The sequence below is a fragment of the Mustela nigripes genome, chromosome 18 (assembly GCF_022355385.1).
Source record: "Mustela nigripes isolate SB6536 chromosome 18, MUSNIG.SB6536, whole genome shotgun sequence".
In the NCBI taxonomy this organism is placed as follows: domain Eukaryota; kingdom Metazoa; phylum Chordata; class Mammalia; order Carnivora; family Mustelidae; genus Mustela; species Mustela nigripes.
This window is the reverse complement of record NC_081574.1, coordinates 29,355,599-29,382,959: the sequence shown is the minus strand read 5'-3', so window position 1 is coordinate 29,382,959 and position 27,361 is coordinate 29,355,599. Positions and strand designations below refer to the sequence as shown.

Sequence of the window (27,361 nt, the reverse complement as noted above, 5' to 3'; positions counted from 1 at the left end):
TTTGGATTCACTTCTCCGCCGGTCCTACCTTTCAGAAAGTGGTTGTTTTTCTGTTTCCAGAATTGCTGTTCTTCTTCTCTTCGATCTGCCGATGGGTTTTCAGGTGTTTGCAATCTTTAGATAAGCTATCTAGCTGATCTCCGGCTAGCTGAAGCAGTCTCAGCTTGCTACTTCTCCGCCATCTTGACTCCTCCCCTTTAGCTTACTTCTTAATTAGAGTTTTGGGCCACTGTGTAGGAAGGTGGAACCTAAGTGAACTGACTATAGTCAATTTCTAGATAGTCCAGTTTTGCAGTTGGATTTTGTACTACAGATATTTTCACGAAGGTTTATGTTCTGGCCATGCCCACATCCTTCTGCTGGGGAAAATAGCATTCTCCCCTTCTTTCTGCCTGAAATTGCAATTGTACAACATGTGTGATGATTAACCAGTGACTCTATTCCTCGTTTCTGGTTTTGACTGATGGAACCAAGGAGCAGTTTTCATGCTTAGGTAGAAAATAAAGGCATTGTTTGTCAAGAACTTTTCCCCAGAATTTTGCTCCATATTGGATAGTCACTAATTGAGCAGTTTAGATCTTTTCTTTTGGAAAGCACAGATGTCCACAAAACAAGAGGGCTCCTGGAACTCAGGAGCTATTATTTTGGTTTTGCATGAGACCTGATATATATTCCAGTCTTTTCTCTCATAATAAATTCCTGTCATCAAAGATAATGCCTTTGTGTTTTTTTTGTTTTGTTTTGTTTTTGGTTTTTTTTTTTTTGAGAGAGAGAAAGAATGAGCAGGAGGAGGAGCAGAGGGAGAGGGAGAAGCAGACTTCCCACTGAGCAGGGAGCCAGACATGGGGCTTGATCCCAGGACCCTGAGATCATGACCTGAGCCAAAGTCAGAGGCTTAACAGACTGAGCCACCCAGGCACCCCCTTTGTGTTTTTTCTTATACACTAAAGTGGTTTCTTTATTCTTAACTAATGATAGCTGTGGTTGACTATGCACCATGAACTAAGCTCAAATATAATAGCATCAATATGACAGTCTTGTAGGGAATTATTATTATATTATTATTATTATTACTACAGTTTTACAGATTATGGCCCAAGGTCAAGTGGTTGTTATGTATCAGAGCTGTGATTTAACTCCAAGTTCAAGTTCATATGACCATTAATTTTTTTTTAAAGATTTTATTTATTTATTTGACAGAGATGACAAGCAGGCAGAGAGGCAGGCAGAGAGAAAGGAGGAAGCAGGCTCCCTGCTGAGCAGAGAGCCTGATTTGGGGCTCGATCCCAGGACCCTGGGATCATGACCTGAGCTGAAGACAGTGGCTTAACCCACTGAGCCACCCAGGCGTCCCATATGACCGTTAATTTATACTCCTTTTCTTCCTCCACTAATGTACTTCCACCTACATTTCTTCCACCTAAGTTAATTAGGACACCTAAAAAAGATGAAACTCTGGTCATTTATTTGAGTCAAAACCTGTTTTTAATGTTTCTTCTTCTTGGATAATTATTACTAAAATTGGATCTGTTTTCCTTCAGTGATTTGTCAGTTAACTCCTATTAAAATTCTTATTAGAATGTACGTGAATAACCATTTTTGCAAGTAATTAAATAAGAGATTATCTTCTTTTTGAGAAAATGTTAGCTGCCAGCAAACATGTTTTCAGCTAATAGGTTTTAAATTAAATTCATTGTAAGTGGTATTTTACCGCTATGTACAAGAACTGAATTCTTATCAGAAAGACTAATAAGCAAAGAAACACACACATAATTCTTACCTTCAGGTAGAAGCATTTTAGAAAAGTCTAATAAATAAATAGATTCTGAAGCTACTTACACTAGAGTCGAACAAATCAGTGTAATCAAAGCAGAGTGGAAAGTTTCAAAAGCAGACGGTGTGACAGAGCAGAGAATGGGATGGGAGGAGGAGACACTTGCACCAAGTGGGAAAACACAGTATTTTGAGGCCATTCAGTATAGTGTCGACTAGACTTACACCTGTCCACATCCCATAAACATGTATTTGAATTTCATTATATTATGATATTTTGTTTCAAAATGAGAGCATCAAAAAAAAAAAAAATAGTGACCATGTCTTTAGTCATGAGGGAATTGTGTTATAAATTTTATAGCATACTAAAAGCTACTAAACTGAAAAGCAAATGTTAGCGTATATGGTTAGGATTAAGCCGTATTAGAATATTTGAATATTCAATAAATCAGAATTGCGTATTGCCTGGTGATAATATGTAAAGAAACCTTATTATAGCTTAGTGGTATATTTATTCAGGCTGTCAGAGTCCCCTCCAAAGAGTAATTGGGACTGAATAGATGACAAACTTAGAAAGATTACAAAATTAAAAAGAAGAGGAGGTAACACACATGAAATAAATTCCTAATCCTTTGTTCAGGAAATGTTTAGTCTTACGGTGTCCAATAAATCAGGGAAGCACAATCAAAATGTCAAGATTCAATAAAAGCATCATTTTCTCCGTAACTTATTCTTTTGGCTTTCCCCATTTTCCTTTTTCACAATAGTTGGGTTTCTGATTTTAACCGGACCGAATCTTTTTTGCATCTCCATGTGTTTTCAGTCACATAGACATGAAGGGGTGACTGTAGGTTAAAAGAGAAGAGAAGGAATGAAATTGGGAAGTAGGAAGGGAGGGCTAGCAGCAAGGAAGGAGGGACGCAGGGAAGGAAAAGGCCGTGGAAAACAACAGAAGAAGCAGGGGCGCCTGGGTGGCTCCGTGGGGTAAGCCGCTGCCTTCGGCTCAGGTCATGATCTCAGGGTCCTGGGATCGAGTCCCGCATCGGGCTCTCTGCTCAGCAGGGAGCCTGCTTCCCCCTCTCTCTGCCTGCCTGCCTCTCTGCCTACTTGTGATCTGTCAAATAAATACATAAAATATTTAAAACAAACAAACAAACAATGGCAGAAGGATGCCATAGCACAATGAATGGATACTAGCAGTTCCTCAAGTTTGACAGGCCCTTTAAAAACATTTTTTTTGAAAAAAAAAAATTTTTTTTTTTTTTTTTTTTTTTTTTTTACAGAGAGAGAGTTCACAAGTAGGCAGAGAGGCAGGCAGAGAGAGAGAGAGAGAGGGAAGCAGGCTCCCCCTGAGCAGAAGGCCATATGGGGGGATCCATCCCAGGACCCTGGGTCATGATCTGAGCTGAAGGCAGAGGCTTAACCCACTGAGCCACCCAGATGCCCCCAAAACATTTTTTTGTTCAAATAAGGACACATGTTGGTCTCTTACAGATTCACAGTGCACATTAGCACACCCAGGACACTGAGAAGAAATTGGTTTAGCTTTAACTTGACATTTCTCAAACGGATGTGCTTATGGTTCTTTGGGTAATGACCATTAATGGCTACAGTAATTTGATTCCCATGGCACACACTTCAGTAAAAAACGGGAGTTCGCCATTTTTTTGTGTGTGCATGTTTTTTATTTATTTTTCTTCCTCTTAAGCACAACTTCTCTTACCATTTTTTCCAGCTTTGTTTGAAGGGATGGAATTGACATATAACATTGCATAAATTGAAGGTGCACAACAGGTTGGTTTGGTACTTACCTATTGTGAAATGATGACCACCATAGCATCAGCTAACACATCCACTGTGTCACATAATTACTATTTACTTTTCTGTGGAGAGAACATTTAATACTTATTCTCTTAGTAATTTCCCAGTATTTAGTATAACATTATTAACAGTACTCACCATGCTGTACATTATCCTCAGAACTTCTTTGTTTAAAGTTTGTATTCTTTGACCACTTCTCTTTAACTGGATGTTGGGCTGTGTTGATTGTGATGCACGTCTTATGTAATACTCAATGTAGCAGCTCATCCAGGAAATACTGCCAGCTGGGTCTATATATCACATGCTCTCTAAGCCATAGTTCTATAGTCTCTGAAGATGTGTTTTGAGTAAAAAACCCAATCCGTAGTCCTTTATTTTAGAAAGGTAGTTATGGTAGGCAGGGTAATGACTTCCAAAGATATTCATGCCCTAATGCTTGGAATTTGTGAGTGTTACCTTACATGGAAACAGGGACTCTGCCAGTGTGATTAAGTGAAGAATCTTGAGATGGCGAAACCATTTTGGACTATCCAGCTGACCCCAACCTAATCACTTGAGTGCTTAAAAGTAGAGAACAACCAGAGAGAGGGGAGCATGATGAGGACTCAGTCCACCATTATTATGGTGGGAAGGAGGACCATGAGCCAAGGAAGGTGGGCAGCCTCTAGAAGCTGGAAAAAGGCCTCCAGAAAGGAACACAGCCCTGTTTATTTTTTAATTTTTTAAAAAGATGTGTTTATTTATTTGAGAGAGAGGGTGGGGGAGAAAGAGCGCATGTACATGTGAGGGAGAGAATCTCAAGCGGACTCCCTTCTGCTGCGAGCCCCACACATGGCTCAATCTTACCACCCATAAGATCATGACCGGAACCAAAACCAAGAGTTGAAGGTTTAACCACTTGAGCCATCCAAGGGTCCCAAACACAGCCTTGTTTATATCTCAGTTTTATTCCAGTAAGAACTATGTCAGACTTTTGACCTATAGAACTATAAAATACACTTGTAATGTTTAAGTCACCAGTTTGGGGGAGTTTATAATGGTAGCAGTAAAAGACTAATACCATAAATAAGCAAGGTAGAAGAGGAAGTATTTGTGTTGAACAACCTCCTCTACAAAAATATTATTTTAAAACATGTATTCTGGGACAATGGTGGACAGAATTCTAAGACAGCTCCAAGATTACTGGTGTTTACACACTTTCCCAGTTATTTAAACATTACTGTGGGTGCTGCTGCAAAAGGATTTTGCAGAGGTAATTAAGGTCCCATATCTATTGACCTTAAAATAGGAGATCATCCTCTATGGGACTGTGTAATCAGCTGAGCTCTTAAAAGGGATGAGGCTTCTCCTAGTAAAAGAGATTCAAAGAGAGAAATTTAACACCAGGGAGGGTCTCCATTGCTGGCTTTGAAGAAAGGGCCTGTTGCTCCTTGCAAGTTTGGGGGTCATCTCCAAGAGCTGTCCCAGTGGACAGCCAGTGAGGAAATAGGAACTTTAGTCCTACAACCACAGGAACTGTACTCTGCCAACAACATGAATAACCTTGGAGAGAACCCATAGATCCAAATGAAAACATAGTCAGCGAACATCTTGATTTCAGCCTGGTAAAATCCTGAGCAGAAAGCCCAGTCATGCTATACCCAGAATTTGACCTTTAGAACTGTTACTTAAAAAAATAGGTCTTGTTTTAAGTCACTGAATGTACTGTAATCTGTTACTCAGCAATAGAAACAAATGCAGGCATATTGAAAGAATTTTTAAAAATTATATAACACTCTATTTCATTCTATGATGGCATTTACATTAGGCCCAAGGGAGCACTTTCCATAAGATCATATACCTCTGAGGGTAATTATTTATCCAAGTATGTGTCCCAGAGCACATCCTCATCTATAGACTCGAATGAATAGGTTTTGATTTGAATTATCCCATTTCTGTTGGGGACCATTTTAAAGGATCTCAACAATAAGCACCTTCACTCTTAGGATGTTCATTTTCTATTTCCATTTGATAAAGCAAGTCTAGTTTATTTATTAAAAAGTTGACATGTGTTTCCATCAAAAGACTGGTACTAATCACATCCTTCAGGTCTGAGAATAGACTTCAGGGTACTGAATTGGGAAGAACTACATGGGAGACATGGATCTGTTGTCTCCATTGCTCAGTTGGTGGAAATGCTCCAGTGGGCTTGCTGATATTACTAATACAAATGAATAGGATTTATTTATTTATTTAAAGATTTTGTTTATTTATTTGACAGACAAAGATCACAAGTAGGCAGAGAGACAGGCAGGGAGAGAGGAGGAAGCAGGCTCACTGCCGAGCAGAGAGCCTGATGCAGGGCTAGATCCCAGGATCCTGGGATCTTGACCTGAGCCGAAGGCAGAGGCTTTAACCCACTGAGCCACCCAGGCACCCCATGAATGGGATTTAGTGAGAAAAATCTCAAAGGGCATTTAATCTGAACTGGGTATTCACAGTTCTTAAAAGCACAAATGCTGCCTACTTTTGTGTCTTAATTGGTTCTCTTGGTCATATGCTAAGAAAAGGGACTCAGAGGAAGAGGGAGTAGGCAGATGATTCTCAGGAATAAAAGGATAATGTTAATGCTGGTGTCAGGATCCATGTCTAAGAGGAGAAGAGCATGCCATAGTGAGCTGAGAGGAACATGGTCCTCTCAGCTTGCTCATTTGTGAATTCAGGGTTGATGAGAGAGCCCAGAGAGATCCCATTTAACATACAGCAGCAAAGTTTCTCTTGGGTGGACTTCAACTCGAATCCTAGGTTGCAGATAAATAGGGAGCTGCAAAGGAATATTTGTGATGGAAGCAATAGTCTTTCACAGCTTTCTCTATTCCAATCAGAAGCAGAACACATGTGGAATAATATATGTTGTGTGAACATTAGATTTAACCTGCAGTATTAACATAAAGTATTTGAATGGATAACAAGACTTAAAATAGAGTTTTCTTTTTATACATTCATTTAAAACAGTTTGTATCTGACAAAATGAAGAACTCTTATAACTAGGAGAGTAAATGTACATGTAAATGTATCCACTATGGCAATAGAGATTTTATTTTATTTTTATTTCTTAAACATCTTATTTATTTATTTGACAGAGAGGGACATGGAGAGAGAGGGAACACAAGCAGGGGGAGTGGGAGACAGAGAAACAGGCTTCTTACTGAGCAGGGAGCCCGATGCAGGGCTTGATCTCAGGACTCTGGGATCATGACCTGAGCTGAAGGCAAATACCAAATGACTGATCCACCCAGGTGCCCTACAATAGAAATTTGAAGTCTGTAAAGAACTGATATCAAGTGGAAGTCTGTCTAGATCAACTCTCTACATGCAGGACAATATTTTAAAATCACTTAATCAGGTAATTCAGTGAGATGTCTTTACTCTAACCTGAACATCTCTTTAGAAAACTCAAATCACAAATGGGGATATTGGCAAAAGATAATGATTTGTTAAACCTACAAGACAATTGTTTTAGAGATTAACATAGTATATAGAACATCAGTTGTTTGGAGATCTGATTATAATGGCAAGTTTACTTTGAGTTTAAGAAGACAAAGGAGAGGGATGCCTGGGTGGCTCAGTCATTAAGCGTCTGCCTTCAACTCAGGTCATAATCCCAGGGTCCTGGGATTGAGTCCCACATCAGGCTCCCTGCTTCTCTCTCTTCTACTCCTCTGCTTGTGTCCTCTTTCTCTCTCTGTGTCTCTTTCTGTCAAATTAAAAAAAAAAAAAAAAAAAAAAGATGAGGGGGAATCTTTTTTGTATGCTTTCTTATAGCACATACGCTCTAATTTTTTTTTTCTTTTAGGGGTGCTTTAAAAAAGCATTACCACAACCAAAAAGTGAAAGTTACTTGTTTTCCAGAATTTGTCCAGTGTAAAGTTTGGACCTGTTGTAATCTGAGTCAAAAATGAGTGCCCCTTTTTACTTTAATGGAGAAAAAATCATCTCCCAGGTTGGAGCTCTGGTTATTAAAATGATTCTTAGAGAATAAAATGAAATGATTTTTTAAAAAGATTTTATTTATTTATTTGAGAGAGAGAGAGAGCACAAGTTGGGGGAGGGTCAGAGGGAGAAGCAGGCTCCTCACTGAGCAGGGAGCCCAACAATGGGCTTGATCCTGGGACTGTGGGATTGTGACCTGAGCCAAAGACAGATGCTTAAGGACTGAGCCATCAAGGCGCCCCAAAATGAAACAACTTTTTTTTAGATGCACAGTAACTTATTTAGAAAACATAAACACTAAATAATATATGCCCCACATTTAACCTTTGGGAGTCCAGTGAGCTCTAAAATATGTATTGGCTCTGTGTGTGGTGGTGGGGGATGCAGAGATGCCCAGCATCGGGACAGGTCTCATTGCAAATGTCCTTACTGGAGTTGTGGCTTTAGCAGGCAGAGTCTGTGTGGCAGTAATAATAAGCCATGTTTGGATTAATTTCACATTCTCCAATTGGACTAGTTTTTGAGTGAACAAATCAGATCTGGATGTTACTATACTCTCAGTTTTGTGCTAATTGCATCCTTGGTATGCCTTAATTTTCTCTGATGTTAGTAATTGGGTGTCATTACTGTCACTTTGTGCCTGTGTGATAGTGAGAGATTTGAGCGATACCAGGTAGTAGGTAACCAGACAGCCATACCAGAAGTACCAGGTTGCGTCCCTGGTTTTCCCTTTAATTTAGCTACAGTCCTTATGGGCTTGTCCCTGCCAAAGGCTCAGATCTCTAATAATTTGGCATGGGGGAATGATGCACAAGTTATTAAAACATACAAAAGCTTAGACAGAGAAGAAAGGGGCTACCCCCTCTACAGCTGAATCTGTTATAAAACAAGTAACTTCCTACGAATTTACTGAATACAAGTTTGGTGGGCCTCACATCTGGCTATGACGAGGTGGAAAATATGAAATAACAGTTAACAGTGTTGCAACACAGACAACGGAATCTAGAAGAGCTTATTTTGGAGAAGACTGTTTTCTCATCTTAGCTTCCTGTTTGGACTTATGACCACTAGCTGGCGTGTGGATGCTATTTAAACTAGACACTGTTTTTATAACTTTTGTCTCATATTGTTCTCAATTTATTCTCAGTGCTTTTAGAATGTCAATAAAAAGGCTGACCCGTAGCTGTCAGCTGATTTTAGTTCCATGGTCAATTAAGTCTTCACAGAAATATATTTAAAAAAAATTGAGTCTCAATCTAAGGAGACTGTCTGAGACCTGCCATTCTTGATAATTCCAGTGATTCAAATTTCTTCTAATTTAGAATTCACAGGAATATATTTTCACAATGGACATACCCGTGATCAAACATTTTTTAAAGGGATAATCAGAGATTTTTGCCTGTGGTTCAGAAAACTTTAATGGCCTCTAGGATTGGCAGAAGTCTCCTCTAAAGAACTCAAAATTCATTCCTGCTGGCATGGCTAATTTGACCAGATTATGTTTTGACCAGTCATTGGCTGGGCCTCGTATAGACCCTGTTTGCATAGTTAACTGTCAGCATTGGTCCCTTCCCAATTAAAATCAGACTAATTCCATTTCCAGAAGCTCAGCAACCTGCCCCTTGAGTCTACCATCTGTCTCTTTTGCTGCTTTACTAGATAAATCCCCAGATCTCAGGCTTAATCCAATAAGAAGGGTATTTCTTGCCCATGTCGCTCTAAACAGGTGCTCTAATTGGCAGGTAGCATCTCACAGGCAGTGATATTTGGACTCAGGCCTCATTGATCTGCAACACGTGGTTTCCAAGTTGGCTGTCTAAGGCTGTAAAGGCATAAGAGAACATAGGATTCATGTATATCTTTTTATGAGTCAAGCCTGGAAGTCCCTCCTCTTCAACTCACTACTGTTAGACCCAACTCAGTCACATGGCCATACTGAACTGCTGGGGAAGCTGGGAAGTATAGTCTGTGTTTGAGTGCAAGAAGAAAAGAAATTGGGTTTAATGACTAGGTGATCTCTGTCACACACGTAGTTATCCAACTATTCTAATAGTATTTAAATTTTTTTTTTTTTTACTTTTGCCTTTGTTGTTTTACTTGTGATTTCTCACACATGAGTTTCTTAAATTATTCCAATTTTTATCTAAAATATCTTTATTAAAATTTGGTTGTATATTTTTTCAAGATATATATGTATGTGTACATACATATATATATATGTATGTGTGTGTATATATATATATATATATATATATATATATAATGTGTGTGTGTGGTTATGTGTATGTAATTCAAGGTCATATAGAGCCATATCTGGAACTTGAAACCAGAATTTATAACTTTGAGTCCACTAAATTATTTCCTCTTATTATACAGGCAATCCTTGACTTACAATGGCTCCTCAACTTACAACTGTTTAATTTTATAATGGTTTGAGAGCAATATGCATTCAGTAGAAACTATACTTGGAATTTTGATTTTGGATCTTTTTCTGGGCTACTAATACACAAGATGACTCTCTCCTGATGTTGGGTAGGGGCTGCCCTAGATCCCAGTCAGCTGTGTGATCATGAAGGTAAATAGCCAGTTCTTCTACAACAGTTCTGCAGCCATACAACCACTCTATTTTTAACTTTCAGTACATTGGTCACTATATTACATGATATATCCAACACTTTGTTATAATATATGCTTCATATTATATGATTTTGCCCTACTGTAGGCTAATGTTTAAGTGTCCTGGGCACATTTAAGGCAGGCTAGACTGTTATGGTCTCCAGTAGATTAAGTCGAGTAAGTACCTTTTTGACTTATGATATTTTTAACTTATGATGGGTTTATCAGGATGTAAGGATATAACCCCATCATAAGTTGAGAAAGATCTGTACTTCAATCTCCAATTTATGGTGAAGACATAAGGTCCATGAATAAACACTTTTGATTATTATCATCTGTACTTTAAATTCCAGCAGTGGGTAGTGAATATCTAAAAAAAATTAAAAAATAACAAATAGAAAAACCTTAAATTAGAGGTTTGAAGGCATCAGATGTTCAGATCTTTTTATTATTACTTCTGCCACTTCTTCCAATTTTTTTGCTAGTATTAATTATTTCTTTATAAGATTAGTTCAGAGATTTATTATAATCATCCTGGAATTTGAGAAGTTAGAGAAAGGCATAGACACATCCATAGATAGATAGATAGATCAATTAATTGATCAATAGATACGATGGATGGCTGAACTTTCTAAAAATCACAAAAGTACGTAGATCAAGCCCACATCATTCACCTCTTTTCCTCTATATCTAATAAAGGACATACAATGGGAGAACAGCAGAAAAAAACCAATGGTATCTGTCAGTACAAAAATTGGACTTTGGATCAGAAATCCAACTGCAAACCAACAAAAGGAGAGGGTTAATCTGTGTAGATATGACAAACTTTGAGCCATGATGATGACACCAGTGTCTTTATGCCAGTTCCCAGGGTGGACAGCTGTTTCTCATTATTGCTGCCAAGTAGGAGTCCAGGAAAGAGCAGAAAATCCAAATGTGGTGTTCATAAAGAAACGAACCGAAGTTCAATAGACTCAGAAAGGAATTAGCTATTCAGTGAAAAACACTAAAAAGGCAGAACCACCTGGTGTAGGAAAACCTACCCTACAAGGGACTGTCAACATTACAAATAGCAAGAAGAACAGATAGTCTTCCCAGGGTGGAATGAGGAGAGATGTTTTACTCTGGCCTGATAAGGTGAGTAATATGGAAGGATTGCTTCCAGGCAGCTGCTGCCCATTAGGGAAGGTGGTGAGAGACTCCACGGAGAGCCCATCAGACAAAGTTATGTGAAAGTATGTGCACACCAGAAACTCTATTGAAGATATTAGATTGATCATGCTCCAAGTTTTATTGTGGCTAGAATGTTTTCTGGGCAAAGGGAAAAAGTCCAGGCTTGGATTGTCCATATGTCTTAAACACTTAATGAAAAATTATATTATATTAATTCCTTTATATCATCTGTTACTTGTCCAAGAGAGTAAATGTGATTCAGATTGTCTTTACAGGCTTCTACTGATTGAAATAGACATTTCTTGGCTTTCCTTTTCTCTTTCAATTCCCTAATTTTATTTTTTGAATTTCCAAGTTAGACTTACTGAAGGTAGAACCAACACTTTTTGATTATTTACTGTGTGTTAGTCCTTATCTAAATATTTTGTCTCTCGCCATCCTTATTACAACCCTGTAAAGGAGGTAATTATAAGAACCACATTGCACAAATGAGGAAGTTGCTTTGCTGAAGGATACACAGTCAGTAAATGGCAGAACTGGAGCATTTATTGTATTTCTCAGGTCAAAGGTCATGCTGTTTCCCCTAGAAGTGATGTAAGGATCCCTGACATTGGGTTTGAGCTTCACTGGTCTTCTGCTCTTCCTCTGACAATTAACAAAGCAGCTTTTTCAACTTTCTTCCACTTTACGCTCTTGGAGGCAACACTGGAGCCCGGGTCACTGTGTTCTTTATAATCTTGGGCATGCACTTTACCTTAGTTTCTCTGATGGTGAAATGATGGGTTTGGACTAAATGAGTTCACCCATCATTTCTAGCTTTCTGAATCTCTAGCCCAAGGACCAGAACCAGGACATACCATCCTCTCCACCACACTCCTCACTGGGATAGCAATGAAGAATCTGAGAGAGTCCTTTCCCTTGCTAGGTATTGCCCTCTTCACTTCTTCTTCACTGTAGGCAACACTTTTAAAAAGGTAGAAGTGGGGAAACTTCCCTGTTTGGCATACACACTCAAAAAGCTGGGCATGACGGTGCACATCAGCTTCCCATTCATCAAGTTGAATTCAGCCCTTATTATCAGTAAGTTTGCAGCTGTTGCAATCATCGGAAAGGTACCTAAGTCACAGTAGGAAGATTCATCCATTATTCCAGAAAAAAAGAAAGTGTTTGCCTCTTTATTTTGTACCGGCTGCTGACTAAAAGTGCTTATCTAAAACACCACTGCTGAAAGGAATGATATCTAACCATTCCCAGAAACCTGGCTGCATATGTAAATGTATGCCTCTGTTCACCCCTATTGACCCATTAGGTGCTTTTGAGACATTTGTCTCATCGCAGGAGCAAGTCATAGGCAAGCATGGTAATTTCACTTCCCCATGTCATGGAAGCAGTTCTAGAATGGATCTCTTTCTCAGTCGTGACTATGAACACTCTTTCTTTCAGGATAAGATCCTCTAAACCTCATGTGAGGTGACCTATTTGCTCAATCATGATTCAATAGAGTTAAGCATCGATTTAACACATTTAAGGGCAAGTTACTTCTCTGATCATAATTTCATTACCTATAAAGTGGCCCAAAATCATATGGGCTTATAGAGTCATTACATGAAGTAATTAAGAAAATGCTTAGAAATGCCTCCCTTCTCTGTGGAAGGCACTTGTCCGTCATTGTGCAACATTAAAAAAAAAAAAAAAAAAGATGACTTTATAAGGAAATGGATCAGGTCTTCAAGAAGTTACAGTCTGGTAGGAGATGTAAGGTATGTTCATAAATTACCCAAAGTTAGAGAAGAAAGAAGCATGCATGTAAGAAATACAGATAAACCGTATTTGGAGGAGTTTGGAGGAGAGAGAATACTTTTATTTTTTTATTTTTTGAGGATTTTATTTTTATTTATTTGATAAAGATCACAAGTAGGCAGAGAGGCAGGCAGAGAGAGAGGAGGAAGCAGGCTCCTCGCGGAGCAGAGAGCCCAACTTGGGGCTCAATCCCAGGACCCTGAGATCATGACCTGAGCTGAAGGCAGAGGCTTTAACCCACTGAGCCACCCAGGTGTGCCGAGAGAATACTTTTCCGATTATAAGACACAGTGTTTTGCATGAGGCATTTGAACTCACCTCTTCAGAATGAATAAGATTTGGCCATATAAAAATAGGCAAAAGAAAATATCGTTACTTCCTAAAGGTGAAGGGAAGGGAACAGAACTAAGAAATAGACGTGAAAGGAGAATAATCAATGGTTTGATTTAATTGGAGTGTATGGTACACAAGGGGCTGAATGGGAAATGAGGTTGGAATTGCAGGTGTGGGCCAGATTGGAGGTAGATTTGAACAGCAACCTAAGCAGTGCTTTAATTTTGGAGATCGAAGTTTAGGGTGACATTAATAAGAACAGAGAGGCTAAGAGGTAGAGCCTGCATATAATGGAAGAGAAGAGAAAGTTTGATAAGGAGTAGAATCCACAGACTAGATTTGAAATGAATCAAGGGTCTTCGGATTGAGCTGCTAGAGGGGACTTGGAACTGGTGATGCTGGAGGAGAGAGAACTGGACAGGTAGAATTCCCATGGCTGTACCTTATATTAAGCAACTTCCAGTATAATTCAGTAGAATAGAACAGCCTAATAAGATTTTGGTAAAAACCCTACATTAGCAGTTCCAATGGTCATGTCAGTCCTTACCCACCTAAGGCAATACATGTGACAGAGGAAGTGAGAGTAGATGGGAAATTTGAGATAAAACTTAAACTTACTGAAATTATTAATAAAAAGAAATAAGAAGTGCTATACTGCATACATTTGGGAATCAATTTATAGTGTGTTCTTGATAGTATGGATAGCATGGAGGGAAGAAAAACCCAGTAAGCCTTCCAACAATTAAGAGAAATAAGTTATTGATAAGAACAAATAATGGTGCAGATAATACACCTTAACTACATTAAGTACAAAGAGTAATTGCAAGATAAAAAAAATTACTGATATGTGAAAGGCAGTAAAATCCAAAGGAAAAAAATTAGGTGCTAACAGGTTGCTAGTGTTTATATTTTAATGTGGTAAGTTGTCATTCCTCTCAAAGGATTTACTGATTTAAGGATCAAAAGGAAATTTCTGGCAGCAAGAATTATTGAGATAGAAAATTCAAGAGAAACAGCAAAAACCCCATTACCACCATGTCAGTGAGCCTTATCTGTAGTTTATTTTCTGCAGCTTGATTTTGTGGATGCAGACTGGTTACAAAGATTAGGAGCCATAAAGATAAGAGAAGCGATAGAAAGGGTAACCTGAAAACAGTATACCATACGGCCGACACAGCAGAATAATATCATAGCGCCTTGAAACACTGAAAATATCAAAAAAAGACTCCCTGCCATAAAGCCTGGGGAAAATAACTCTGTGCAGTAAAACTGGGAGAATATTATTGCAAGTATCAAATTTCTTCACAGGCTTTGGGCACATTTACTGACATAATACAAGGCAGAAATCTCTGCCATTATTTCTTAAAATCTCGTGTCTAACAATAAAAGAACTTCCTATAAAATATGAGGGCTTAGATAATTCACTTACAGTGAACTCTCTTAGAAGGTCAGAAAATGAAGTCAACCTAACTCTTTACTCACTTGTTTGGAGTCTGAAGTCAGGAGGACTGGCTTACACCGGCCTTTGTGTCCACCCTGTGAGTAAATTGTAGGAGCCAAGGCTAGAAAGATCTTCAGAGGCTTTGAAATCCAGGTTTTAAACTTTTTCGACTGTACTCTTCTGAAATAAATGGGCAGTTATGTGAGGTTGTGTGATGAGCAGTAGTATGGCCAAATCTGTATTTTATGAAGAATTATCTGGTAGGTACAAAATAAACTAGACTAAGGAGGGCTTTGAGCCAGTGAGAAAAGTTTAGACGTTCTTACAAAGCCTGATCTAAATAATGTCAGAGAGGACGGTCTGAGAGGTGTTTTTGAAGTAGAATGATAGGGTTAGAGAAGAAAAGGAGGAACTGGAATGGAGGATGTCACTGAGAGAAATAAAACAGGATAGAAGAAACATGTTTGCAAAGAAATAAATGCTTAAAAATATTTTCTTTTCCAATGGAAATTCTTTTATAGAGAGTTTTTGACTGAAAATTGAGGTAGAAGTTGAGGGTAAGTTAACTCATGGTACCATCTGAAGAAGCTTTGTGTTGGATAACCAAGGGGTCCACAGTGTCTCAAAAGGCCTTGGGACTTGCGAAAGGATATTTTACCTGGAAGTCACAGGGCAGGCCCCGTAGAGGTAGCTAAGAGGGTAAGATAGAAGGATATATGGATGTGGGCAAAAATGGGAATTCTAGAAGAATGTAAGTAAGGCCCTGCTGGGCTCCCGGACACGAGATCCTGCAACCTTTGCCGCTGAGATGTCTTAACTCCCACACATAGCTTTATTAATGTCCAATCTCTGACTGATGCAGATTTTAAACAGGGAAGACTTTTAAAAATGATTTAGACAGCATCAATTCAGTCTCCCTATTTATCCTAGTCTAAGCAAGTAGTTGGCTCCATTTCTCATAGTCTTTACTTAAGGTACTGACTTAGTTACTTGACTTCTGCTTAGTATTACACAGGACTTGAATCCTTTTTATCCTTTAGGACCTGTCAGGGCTTTGAGTCCTGCTCCTAAACCCCAGCAGCCACAGGGGACCTTGCTAAGTATACTAGATATGTGTCTTAACCATTTGCTTACACACCCCACTGCCTGTTGATTACCACTCAAGTTAACTTTGAGCTAAAGCTCCTATAACCCAGAGACCCCCAAATATAGAAGCAAGACAGAACTTTATTTCTCTCTAAATTAATAGTCCAGGGGGAGATGGTCCAGACTGGTAGGACAGCTCTTCTCTATGCATTCCTTCAGGGACCTCTGCCTGTTCCATTTAATATTAACTAATTAATTATGTTAATTAATTAACACATTCTGGGGTATTTCTTGAAGCAACATCACTGTTATAATGATATTCCAGCTCAAGTGGAGGAGAAAGAGCAGAAGTCAGGACAAGCAATTCCCTTTGAAGCAAGCGATATAGAATTTGCACATATAATTTCCACATTCCGCTGGAAAGAAATGGAATTAGTCATATTACCACAACTAGTCACAAGGGAAGCTATGAAAAATATAGTTGAGCTGGGCCATGTTGTGCTAAATTTCTACCATAGAAAGAGAAACGGGCTTTGGAGAATAATTAGGAGTCAGCCACACCAGCCCCAACATTGTTAGTTTGGGTTCATAAAGCTCATTCTTTAATTAATCAAGCATCAATGAAGAGCGACAATATTCATTTTAAAAAATCATTACAAGAATGTCATCCTACAAACACCCACCTATTAAAATAAGCAAATTTCCTGCTCTGTTTTGATTGGGATACGTATATTTATTTGAAGCTACTGTAGTTCATAGTTCCAGACTTGAAATTTTCAACATAGTGAGTATCTTTAGTGATTATTGCTAAAATTGAACCCTTGGCACAGGACTGATAACTCCATGACGTGTAAGCCACGATTCCTCTTCGCTTATGGCAGATACTGCTCATGCGTAATCACAGTTTTCCATGGGACATGCAAGCAGCTTCACAGTCATTTTTAGCATAGCACTTCAGGGAGTCACAGCTAACTAATTGGGGTTGGCGTGGGACATTAAAATAATTTGCCATCTCCAAGTGACTGGAGACCCCTTAGGTTTCAGAAATGATTATTGATTCAGTGCTCTTACTTAAGGCCTACCATGGATACAGATGTCTTTTGTTTTTCCTGTTTTGAATTTTAGACATTCCTTTGGCAAACGGTGGGGGAAAACCTCTTTCTTTAAGTAAGAGATACTCCAAATTCTCCAGAACCTCCTCGGCCAACTCAATTTCTATATATGACCAACTAAGGAAGATGAGGACACTGCTGGCAGACAAAGTCCTCCGTAGGCTTGTTCTCCAGAGTTTTATCAGTAAGAACCAAAAATGTTAAGAACCTTTTATTCAGAATGCCCTGCAGACACATAGAGACCACAGAAATGGTGGGGTTTGTGTCCAAAAGAAGGAATCTCACAGATATTCAAGTTTGCAAGGCCTTTGGGTTCCCGCAAAAATTCTCCCTCAAATTAACCTGAAGTCCTCTGCTAAGGTAAGCAATGTGTATCATATATTAAATTGGTCCCTTGAGATTCTGGACAGGTGGAACAAAAGGGGACAAACCCTCAAAAAAACAAAACAGCAAAAGAAAACACTGAGCCACTTAACATATAAACCTGTTATGACTACATGGCCAGCAGCAAGTTTCTACCTTCTGAGATTTTTTGGAAAAAGGAGTGAGCTCCGTTTCTGAAGCAAAGACCCTTTCACTTTTATAGTGGAGGATAACATGGTTTTCCAACTCTCATCCAAAAAAAAATTAAAGCTTCCTGCCCACCCCTCCCCCAATTTTTCAAATCTTTTTTACAAATTCGGTCTCTGAATACTGCCAATCGCTAGAGATAATTCCATTATGTTAGCAATTGTGTCAAAAAGGATGATTTCTGTGGATTTAAAAATGACCATTTAAAATGGGTAAGTTATGATGATCTATGATTATAACATCGCCTGGAGACTACCCAGATAATTATTTTTTAACCTCTGGGGCAGTTGACTTGAACATAAGGAGCTCTGTGTGAGAGAATGGTTAATTGAGAGGTGAGCAGAAGTAGAAGTAATTTTCAAAATCATCTAGGTTAGGTACCTTCCAATTATTCAGTCTCTACTACACATAGTTGAAAGAAAAATTTAGTGTTAAATATTACCCCCTATCCATGTCTAGATCTTGTATTTATGTGAAAAACATAGTGTAGAAAAGGGCATATAGTGTGGTATCACCATTAGCAGAAAAATCTCTCTGTCCAAATATACGTATGCACTCATAAATCTATCCTTGGAAAGCTAAACGTGAAACTGGAAACACTGGTGTCTTGGGAAGGAACCAAATGAATGGCCGTGACAGGAAGACTACTCATGGTAAACCTTGTAGACACTGGGAATTTGTTACCATATGAATGTAGAACCTACCCAAAAAGCTAAATACACATTAAACAAATATCTCTGATTATGGTTATATCTTTTCAGAAATATTCTCTAAGAGTTCTTTCCGTAAATGTCAGTATATAGCTTTTTCATTTTTGGATAGGATTTTGCTCTATATGTTAAAGAACAGGTAACTGAATGTAAAATTCTAGGTTGGCAGTCACTGTCATGTAGCATTTGGAAGATAACCATTCCATCATTTTCTGACCTTTGTTGTTGATAAGAAGTTTGTTGTCATTCTGTAAGTGCTTTTCTTTGCTGGTATTTATATTTTCTCTTTATTCTTGACGGTATACATTTCACTATGTAACCAGATATAGATATTTATTATGTTTTACTTATGTGTTTTATATATGATTTATTTTTGTGTTCTGCTTGATTCTTTATCTTTCTGTTTAATTATTTTAGCAATTAATTCTTCAAATGTAAGCTGCTACCTTTCCTTCCATTTTCTGCTTTTTGCAGTTTCTGTTAAGCATTAGCTGTTGGGCTTCTCAGTCTGTCTTTTGTGTTTCATCTTAATTTTTTTTTCCTCTTGACTTTTTGTTTGTTTGTTTCAAATTCTTATTCAAATTCTTGTTGGTTAACATATAGTGTAATATCGATTTCAGGAGTAGCGTTTAGTAATTCGTCACTTACATGTAACGCCCAGTGTTTACAACATCGCTTTGACTTTCTATACTGCATTCTGGATAAGTATCTCAGAGCTATTTTCCAAATCCACCAATTAGCTTCTTCACAGAATCCAACTTAGCATTTATCCCATCTTTTGCAGCTTCAAAATTTCAACAGTTACTGTAAGTTTGATGTTGAAATTCATTGATTCACATGATTTTGTTTTATTTCTGCCTCTTTCATTTCAAAATTTTATGTTCTTATCAAGATGGCTGTTAATGCCTTTGTTCATTTCCTTAAACTTACTCAATGTACTTATTTTCACTATTTCTTTTTTAAAAAAAGATATTTATTTATTTATTTATTTTTTAGAGAGAGACAGAGTGTGACAGGCAGGAGGGGGAGAGGGAGAAAGAGAGAACCCTCAGACTCCCCGCTGAGCACAGAGCCTGATGCAGGGCTCGATATCACCACCCGCAGATTATGACCTGAGCTGAAATCAAGAGTTGGATGCTCAACTGATTGAGCAACCTGTGTACCCTTCAATATTCCTATTTTAAACTTTATATACTAAATTGTTCAATAAAATAAATTTCATTTGAGTATTCTTATTTTAATAATTGCAATGGTTTTTTAGCATTGGAATTCTTCATATGTTTTATAATATTGATTTGTAGGCTACATACACATAGACACAACACACAAAGTGTTCAAAGTCAGCTCTTTAAAATAAATAAAAGAATGCAGAAGAGTTACCAATTCAAGTTTCTCTTGCAAGGACTCATAGCTTGGTAGCAACCTTAAAGGTAACTACCGATAATTTTGAGAAGTCTATGAAACTAATCTCTTAAACTCAACATCTTATATAGCATTTGTCATGTGGCATGCACTAAATATTTGTTGAACTAATTCTTACTAACCATGCTAAAGAAAATTACACAACCACCCCAACCTGCAAAAGGAAACTAAAGCCCAAAAAACAACTTAGATACTTGCAAAGGCTACCTTTTCCAGAAGGAAAGAAAATCAAAGAAGTTTCCTGAAACTATGAACTCAAGTCTGAAACTGCCATACTGTCTTTTTTTTTTTTTTAATTTTTATTTATTTATTTGACAAACAGGGATCACAAGTAAGCAGAGAGGCAGGCAGAGAGAGAGGAAGGGAAGCAAGCTCCCTGCTGATCAGAGAGCCTGATGTGGGGTTCGATCCCAGGACCCTGGGATCATGACCTGAGCTAAAGGCAGAGGCTTAACCCACTGAGCCACCCAGGAGCCCTGAATCTGCCATATACTATCTTAATAAAGTAACGAAATAGAGCAGATATGACCAGGATGTGCTCATTATCAAAGTTTGGGAATGCAAGCCCCATAGATAAAAGTTGACAGCAAGAGTGGAAATGAGCATTAAGGAAGAATTAAATGAGCATTAAGAAGGAGATTCTTGAGGGTGTATATGAAAAGGATTTACAAAGATAAGCTATGTTAATTGGAGATATGGAAGCCCTAGTAAAAAATGAGACTGACTAAATATCCATAGAGAATATCTATATGAGACATTAACCAAAGGTCTGGAGAGATTTAGGGAAGAAGGAAACATAATAATAATAAATATAATAATACATTATATTTGTACAGCAAAGTACCTTTTATGAAACACTTTTATAAACTTTATCCCATTTGAACTTTACAACCACCCTGTGAAACAAAATTATTGTTTAGATTCAGGCAGAGTAACATACATAGAGCACCTTCTTTATGCTAAGAATGTCTACCTGTTTGTACAATTTAATTGGAGCCAAAGTGCCTGTTCAGATCTTAGCTCTGCTGCTTATAAAGTAGAAGGCCTTGGGCAGGTTTCCTCACATAAACAGTGGATCTAATAATAGTTCTTGTTGAAAGGCTTGCTGTGAGGCCTAAATGAATTAGGACATTTTAAGCACTTAAAAGAGAGCCTGGCATATGGCAAGGGCCTTTTAATGTTATCTATGAAAATAATGATGATGATAACCATTATTTTTTTTTTTCTGATGAAGACACTGTGGTCTTGTGAAGATATGTGCTTGATCAAGGTCACATTAATTACTCATGCCGAAAACTCAAAGCAAGGTTCTTTCTCCAAGTCCCACGCTTTTGGAGAACACATTGCATATTGCTCTGTTCAGTCCCTGTTGTGGAGATGTTAGGATGTTAGGATAATAAACATAAAGAATAGAAGAATATTTTATGTGTGAAAACAAGCTTGAGACATCCATTGGGAGGAGAGTCCTCAGGTAAGGTAAATAGGTTAGTGAGTGTAGCTAAAGAGCCTGAAAGAGCTCTTTTAGCTTTGTTCCTTAGACCTTGGTACTGTACTCAATACCTCCTAGCTTAAGTGGAATTTTTACCTTCGGGGCCATTTACTAACCATTCCCCATTTAAAAGCAGGAACTCCAAATGGTCTTTGGGAAATCACTCCTTACCCACTCTCAGCCATGTTATTTGGGTGAGAAGGATTCCCGACCACCTTCCTGTTCCAGGGGTGGATGCTCATGATTCAACTCCTCAATATCCTATTTCACCTGTCATGGCAAATGGCCATAAATGATATGTAAGTCAATTGAAGATAAAGAAAACTAGGGAGAAATTTGCTGGATTTGGCAGGAGGAAGTTTTATTTCCTCTTGGAATTACCAGTCAATGCCCTTACACTCATCTTGGGTAGTCCCTATGAAGATGTGAAGGCTGAAACTGCTGGAGCCATTTTGCTATTATTTGGAGAGCATAAAAGAGAAGAGAGAGAGAGAGGATAACTAGTTTTTAGTGACATCAACTGGTTTTTGTGTAGCCTGAGTCTTATCCGAAGCCAGTTCTACTTCTGGACTTTTCAGTTCCTAGCTTTTTAAAATCAGTATATGTGGGGCACATGGGTGGCTCGTTTAATTGAACAACCAACTGTTGATTTTGGCAGGGGTCATGATCTTGGCATCAGGAGATCAGGCACTGGATTGGGCTCCATGCTTGATGTGGAGTCTTCTTGAGATTCTCTCTCTCTCTCTCTACCCCTCCCCACTGCTCACATGCATGTGTGTACTCACGCTCTCTCAAATAAATACATGAATAAAATCTTTAAAAAAGAATCAATATATGTTACTTTTTGCTGTTATTGTAACTTGTAATACCCAGAATCTTGATACAAAAGAATTTTGTAGTTTATTTTACATAAAATAAGTTAATAAACCTGGTACATTAAAAGCTATTGAAAACAATTTAGAAAAGCCAACAACTTGACAGAAAAAAAGAGCATAGTTCACTAAAATGAAATGCAAATGGCTCTTAGCCAATTAAAAAAAATGCTTAAACTTGCTCAGATCAGAAGATACACAAATGAAAACTTCATTGAAATACAGTATCTCACCCATTAGATAGACTAAAATCCAAATATTTAATATTTAATGGGCACTTTAATACATTTCTGCAGGGATTCCAAATTGTTACACCACCCAAGAAGGGTAGCTGGCAGGATCTAGCAACTTCACATATGAATTTTCCTTTGTCAGCATAATCTAGCCCAAAGCTAGACTGGCAAAAAAATACAAGAAAGATTATATGGACAAAGGTATAGATTGGTCTGGTTGAATATAAACAATAATACATATACTCAATAGAATACTATACAGCTAGAAAAGGGAGTGAGGAATACTTCTATATCTTAATATATCTAACATATTAAGTGAAAAGGGGAAGTAGAGAAAAATGTATGTAAGAGGCCAGCAAATGACATAGAAGGAGTATATTCATATATATATGAATATTTGTTTATATTTTTAATAGGTGACAAGCTATACTTTTAAAAAAATTGTTACCTATAAAGAAAAGTAAGAAGTATGGTGAGGGTATTGAAATTCAATTTCTTCTAGCTTTGTACAGTGGCAGTATCATAGCCAATGAGGTTTATTCAAGGCATGATTATGGCTAATTGAAATTAGATTTCTTTGAATTTAACTTTGATGGACAATACATTAAATATTTTACATAATTAAAAGCCAAAATTAAAAAAAAAACAAAAAACAAAAAACAGATCCTATCGGCACCTGGGTGACTGGATTGGTTAGGCATCTGACTTCAGCTCAGGTCATGATTTTGAGGTCCTGAGATTGAACTCTACGTTGGGATCCCTGCTCAGCAGGGAGTCTGCTTCTCCCTCTCCCTTAGCCTCTCCCCCTACTTGTGCTCGTGCTCTCTCTCTCAAATAAATAAATAATCTGAAAAAACAAAAACAAAAATGGGCCCTAAAAATCAAAAGTGAAATAGAATAGCTAAGCATTTTGAATGTATAGCCTATTGGTGGCATAACTATACAAAGTAACTTGCTTGACTTTAAAACACTATCCCTAGTGACAAAAACCACAAAAACTTGACCCTCCACTCTCCCCTGAAAAATCATAAACTGTTTTCAGCAATCATATTGTTGGTGGTAGTGTTGGTATTCTAACACTTCTGTGAGTAAGATGAGGAATCCATGGAATAAGTGTTTAAGTTAGTGAACCAAGATTTTCAGCATGGGAGAAAAGAAATAACAGATGAATTCTTGAACTTGACAGAAAGTATGGAATCATAATGCACTTTAAAAAATTACATATTTCCTACCTGATGCATTGGAAAGGCCTGGAAATAATGACAAATTAGTAGCAGTGAATCCCTTGTGCTCAGATAGTGATTTCTAAATATCATTTCCCACTAAAAACTACTCAAACTCTGTGGGAAAATTCAGAGTTCAGGTCTGAGGTTGGAAATAGGTAATATGAATGTGGAATATCTTGCCATAACAGGAAGCAAAAAAAATTATCAAAGACTATGTGTATCATGTCAAAGTTACATAGAAGCCAACTTGGATAGGTACCCACTGCCCAAAGATGGGACAGTTTATCAGGGGGTGGGATTATGGACATTGGGGAGGGTATGTGCTTTGGTGAGTGCTGTGAAGTGTGTAAACCTGGTGATTCACAGACCTGTACCCCTGGGGATAAAAATATATGTTTCTAAAAAATAAAAAATTAAATTAAAAAAAATGGGACAGTTTATCAACAAAGATAACAATCACATTGAATTAAAACACATTAAATCAAATGATTTCATGTGCTACTCAAAAAAATTAAATAAATAAAAATAAAAATAAAGCCCCTGGCCTCACTAACCACCTTTGCTGTATGATATCCAATTTCTAACTCTGAAGCTAGTAATAAATGGATAGAACCAAGCATTTTTTCCTGCCTTACATTACAGAATATATGTTGGATAGTAAAGTGTGTTATAAAAACATTGTATTTGAATCTGATGAAATCTCTAGATCTAACTATCGGTTTACAAAGAATACAGAAAGAAGACTGTTCTTAAGGATACTATGGATGCATAGTATAGATGCAACTGGCTGATATTTTGTTTTTTCAACAAATATTGTAAAGAGAGAGAGAGATGGAGAGGCAATTAATAGACTAAAGAGACATATATATTTATATTTCAATTATTTGAAACATATGGATCTTACTGAAATTCTGAGTCAATTATGTAAGTGTGAATGTTAACTGGATTTTTAAGCATATTAAGGAAAGCTTAAGTTTTTAGTCTTATAATAATGGTATTAGGTTTATGATTTTTACAAAAACAGAGTTCCTACCTTTTATAGATAGATACAAGAATTCTTGCAGAGGGATTAATAGGAGGTCTGGGATTTGCTTCAAAATAATGTGTGCAATTGGTGGTGGGAACCAGGTGGAAGGACAAAGGAAATGAGATTGGCTTAGATGTTGTAACTTGGTGATAATGACATGAAGATTCATTGCATCATTTTCTCCACTTTGGTATACATTTAAAATTTTTAGGGCACCTGGGTGACTAGGTTGGTTAAGGGTCTGCCCGAGATCATGACACAAGAAGTTACTTAACTGACTAGGCCACCCAGACACCCTGAAATTCCCTCTTTTTGATTCTATGGTGGACTTCTTGAAGACAAGAACATCTTATTTTTTGTATCCCTAGCTTCTTTCATACTGGCCTTTCATGATGCACATGATTGGCCTTTGATATTTTTATAGTTTAATGATCAGCCTTTTTGTCTAAAGATGTAAAGGTCTAAAGGCTCTGAGGTAGGCTGACAGTATGCAAACTCTACTTTACCACTAGCATTAATGACCTCAACTAAGTCATTTCCTCATAGAGAAGGGATTTTAGTAAGTATAAAATAATGTTATATGAGGACTGATGAGATAATGGAAGTAAAACACTAGAGCAGAGTGTTTAGAAGTAGTATGGTTCAGTCAATAGTAGTCTTTTTTTTTTTTAGAAATGTAAATTTGAAAAAAAAATTTTTTTTAATTTATTTTTAAAATTTCTTTTCAGTGTTCCAGAATTCATTGTTTATGCACCACCCAGTGCTCCATGCAATACATGCCCTCCACAATATCCACCACCAGGCTCACCCAACCTACCACCCCTCTCCCCTCCAAAACCCTCAGTTAGTTCCTCAGAGTCTACAGTCTCTCATGGTTCAGACAAATCAGTCAGTAGTATTCTTAATCATTTGTTAGCTCTTCATCAGCCTTGTTTTTTCCAAGATAACATATATTGATGCCACATGTCATCTTTTCTTTGAGACAATATAGAAACAGTTTCACCTACTGGATCCTCTATGATCACCTGAGTGTGCATGTTTCTGTCTTAAATATTGTTTTTGTTATCCAAAATCTGGATGAGATTAGTATTGTTAAATTAAGAAATTAAGATTTTTCTCTCTGGATATATATAAGATAATCCCTGAACATTATATATAATAAAGATAAGAAGACTCTAAAAGGTGAAGGGGAAAAGGCAGATTGGCTAAGGGCCTCAGGATTCAAGTTCCTCAGGATCAGTAAGTTCCCTGTGTTTTCTTTTTGATTCATGCATCCTGGACTGGATGCTGGAGAGGCCAGAAATGCCAACAAGCACAGACAAATAAAAGCAGTAGGAAAATCCCGGTGTCTTTAGCCAAAAACCTGGCAAAGATGCATCCTAGTAAGACAGAAAATTTGTAGACAACTCTTCTTGACTCAACCATCATCCTAGGCCCATCAGCCAAGGTTGAATGAAGAACATAGACTCCCACTCCTGCTGACTGTTTGTTGCAAGGACCCCTCACCCCTACTAGGGTTGTATCAGAGATGGCCAAATGGGGATTTGGGACTTTTACTACCATCAGCAGTAACAGGGACTCTTCCTGCCAAAGTGAGGAGTAGTAACCATGCACTCCTATCCCTCCGATAAGATGCTTGTGAAGAACCTGAACTTTCACCCTCACACAGTATAACAGGTTGTCTCTCCCCAGCTGTGATGTCAGTGGTGACAAGTAGAGGACCTGGACTTCAACCTGCATTGGGCACTAATGAGATACCATCTACAGTCTCTTGCTGTGTGGTTTCAAAAGACGCCTGCTAAAACACAAGATTTAAATAAGAACCATTGCATTACAACATAATTCCCCAAATGTCTAAGATTCCAATATAAAACAATCATCTTACAAAGAACCACAAAAAGCTCAACTTCAATGAGAAAAGACAATTAACAGATGCTAACACTGAGATGACACAGACACTATAATTATCTGACAAGGATTCTAAAGCAGCCATGATAAAAATGCTTTAATGAGAATTTATGAACACATGTGGGGGGGGGGAATCTCAGCAAAGAAGCGGAATATAAAAAAAAAAATAACCAAATGGAGAGGCACCTGGGTGGCTCAGTTGGTTAAGCAATTGCCTTTGGCTCAGGTCATGATCCCAGAGTCCTGGGATTGAGTCCCGCATCAGGCTCCTAGCTCCACGGGGATTCTGCTTCTCCCTCTGACCTTCTCCCCTCTCATGCTCTCTCTCACTGTCTCTTTCAAATAAATAAGTAAAAATCTTTAAATTAAAAAAAAATTAACCAAATGGAAATGTAATAACTTAAATAAAAAACTTAATTGATGGGATCCAAAGCAAAATGGAGAAGACAGAAGAATGCTTCAGCAAACTCGAATAAAGGAAAGTAGAAATTACCCTGTCTGAATGACAGAGAGAAGATAGACTGGGGAAAGAAGAAACACAGCTTGGATGACCTGTGGGAATCTAACAAAATATTTCATATTAGTGTCCCAGAAAGTGAAGAAAAAATATAGGCTTGAAAAAATGAAGAATGGCTGAAAATTTTCCAAATTTGGTAAAAGATATAAACCTACAGATTCAAGAAGCTGAGAAAAACCCATACAGGATGAACCCAAAGAAATTCATGCCAAGACATATCATAATTGAACTTCTGAAACTAAAGACGCTTGAAAGCAACC

At 37.7% G+C, this 27,361-nt stretch overlaps 1 non-coding gene across 1 annotated transcript; it reads left to right on the top strand.

Moving 5' to 3' along the window:
• The first annotated feature begins 22,923 nt into the window (after positions 1–22,923).
• On the top strand, positions 22,924–23,059 carry LOC132006634 (U4 spliceosomal RNA). The gene has a single exon (XR_009401165.1). It is a non-coding gene; the product is annotated as a U4 spliceosomal RNA (small nuclear RNA).
• Positions 23,060–27,361: the final 4,302 nt, after the last annotated feature.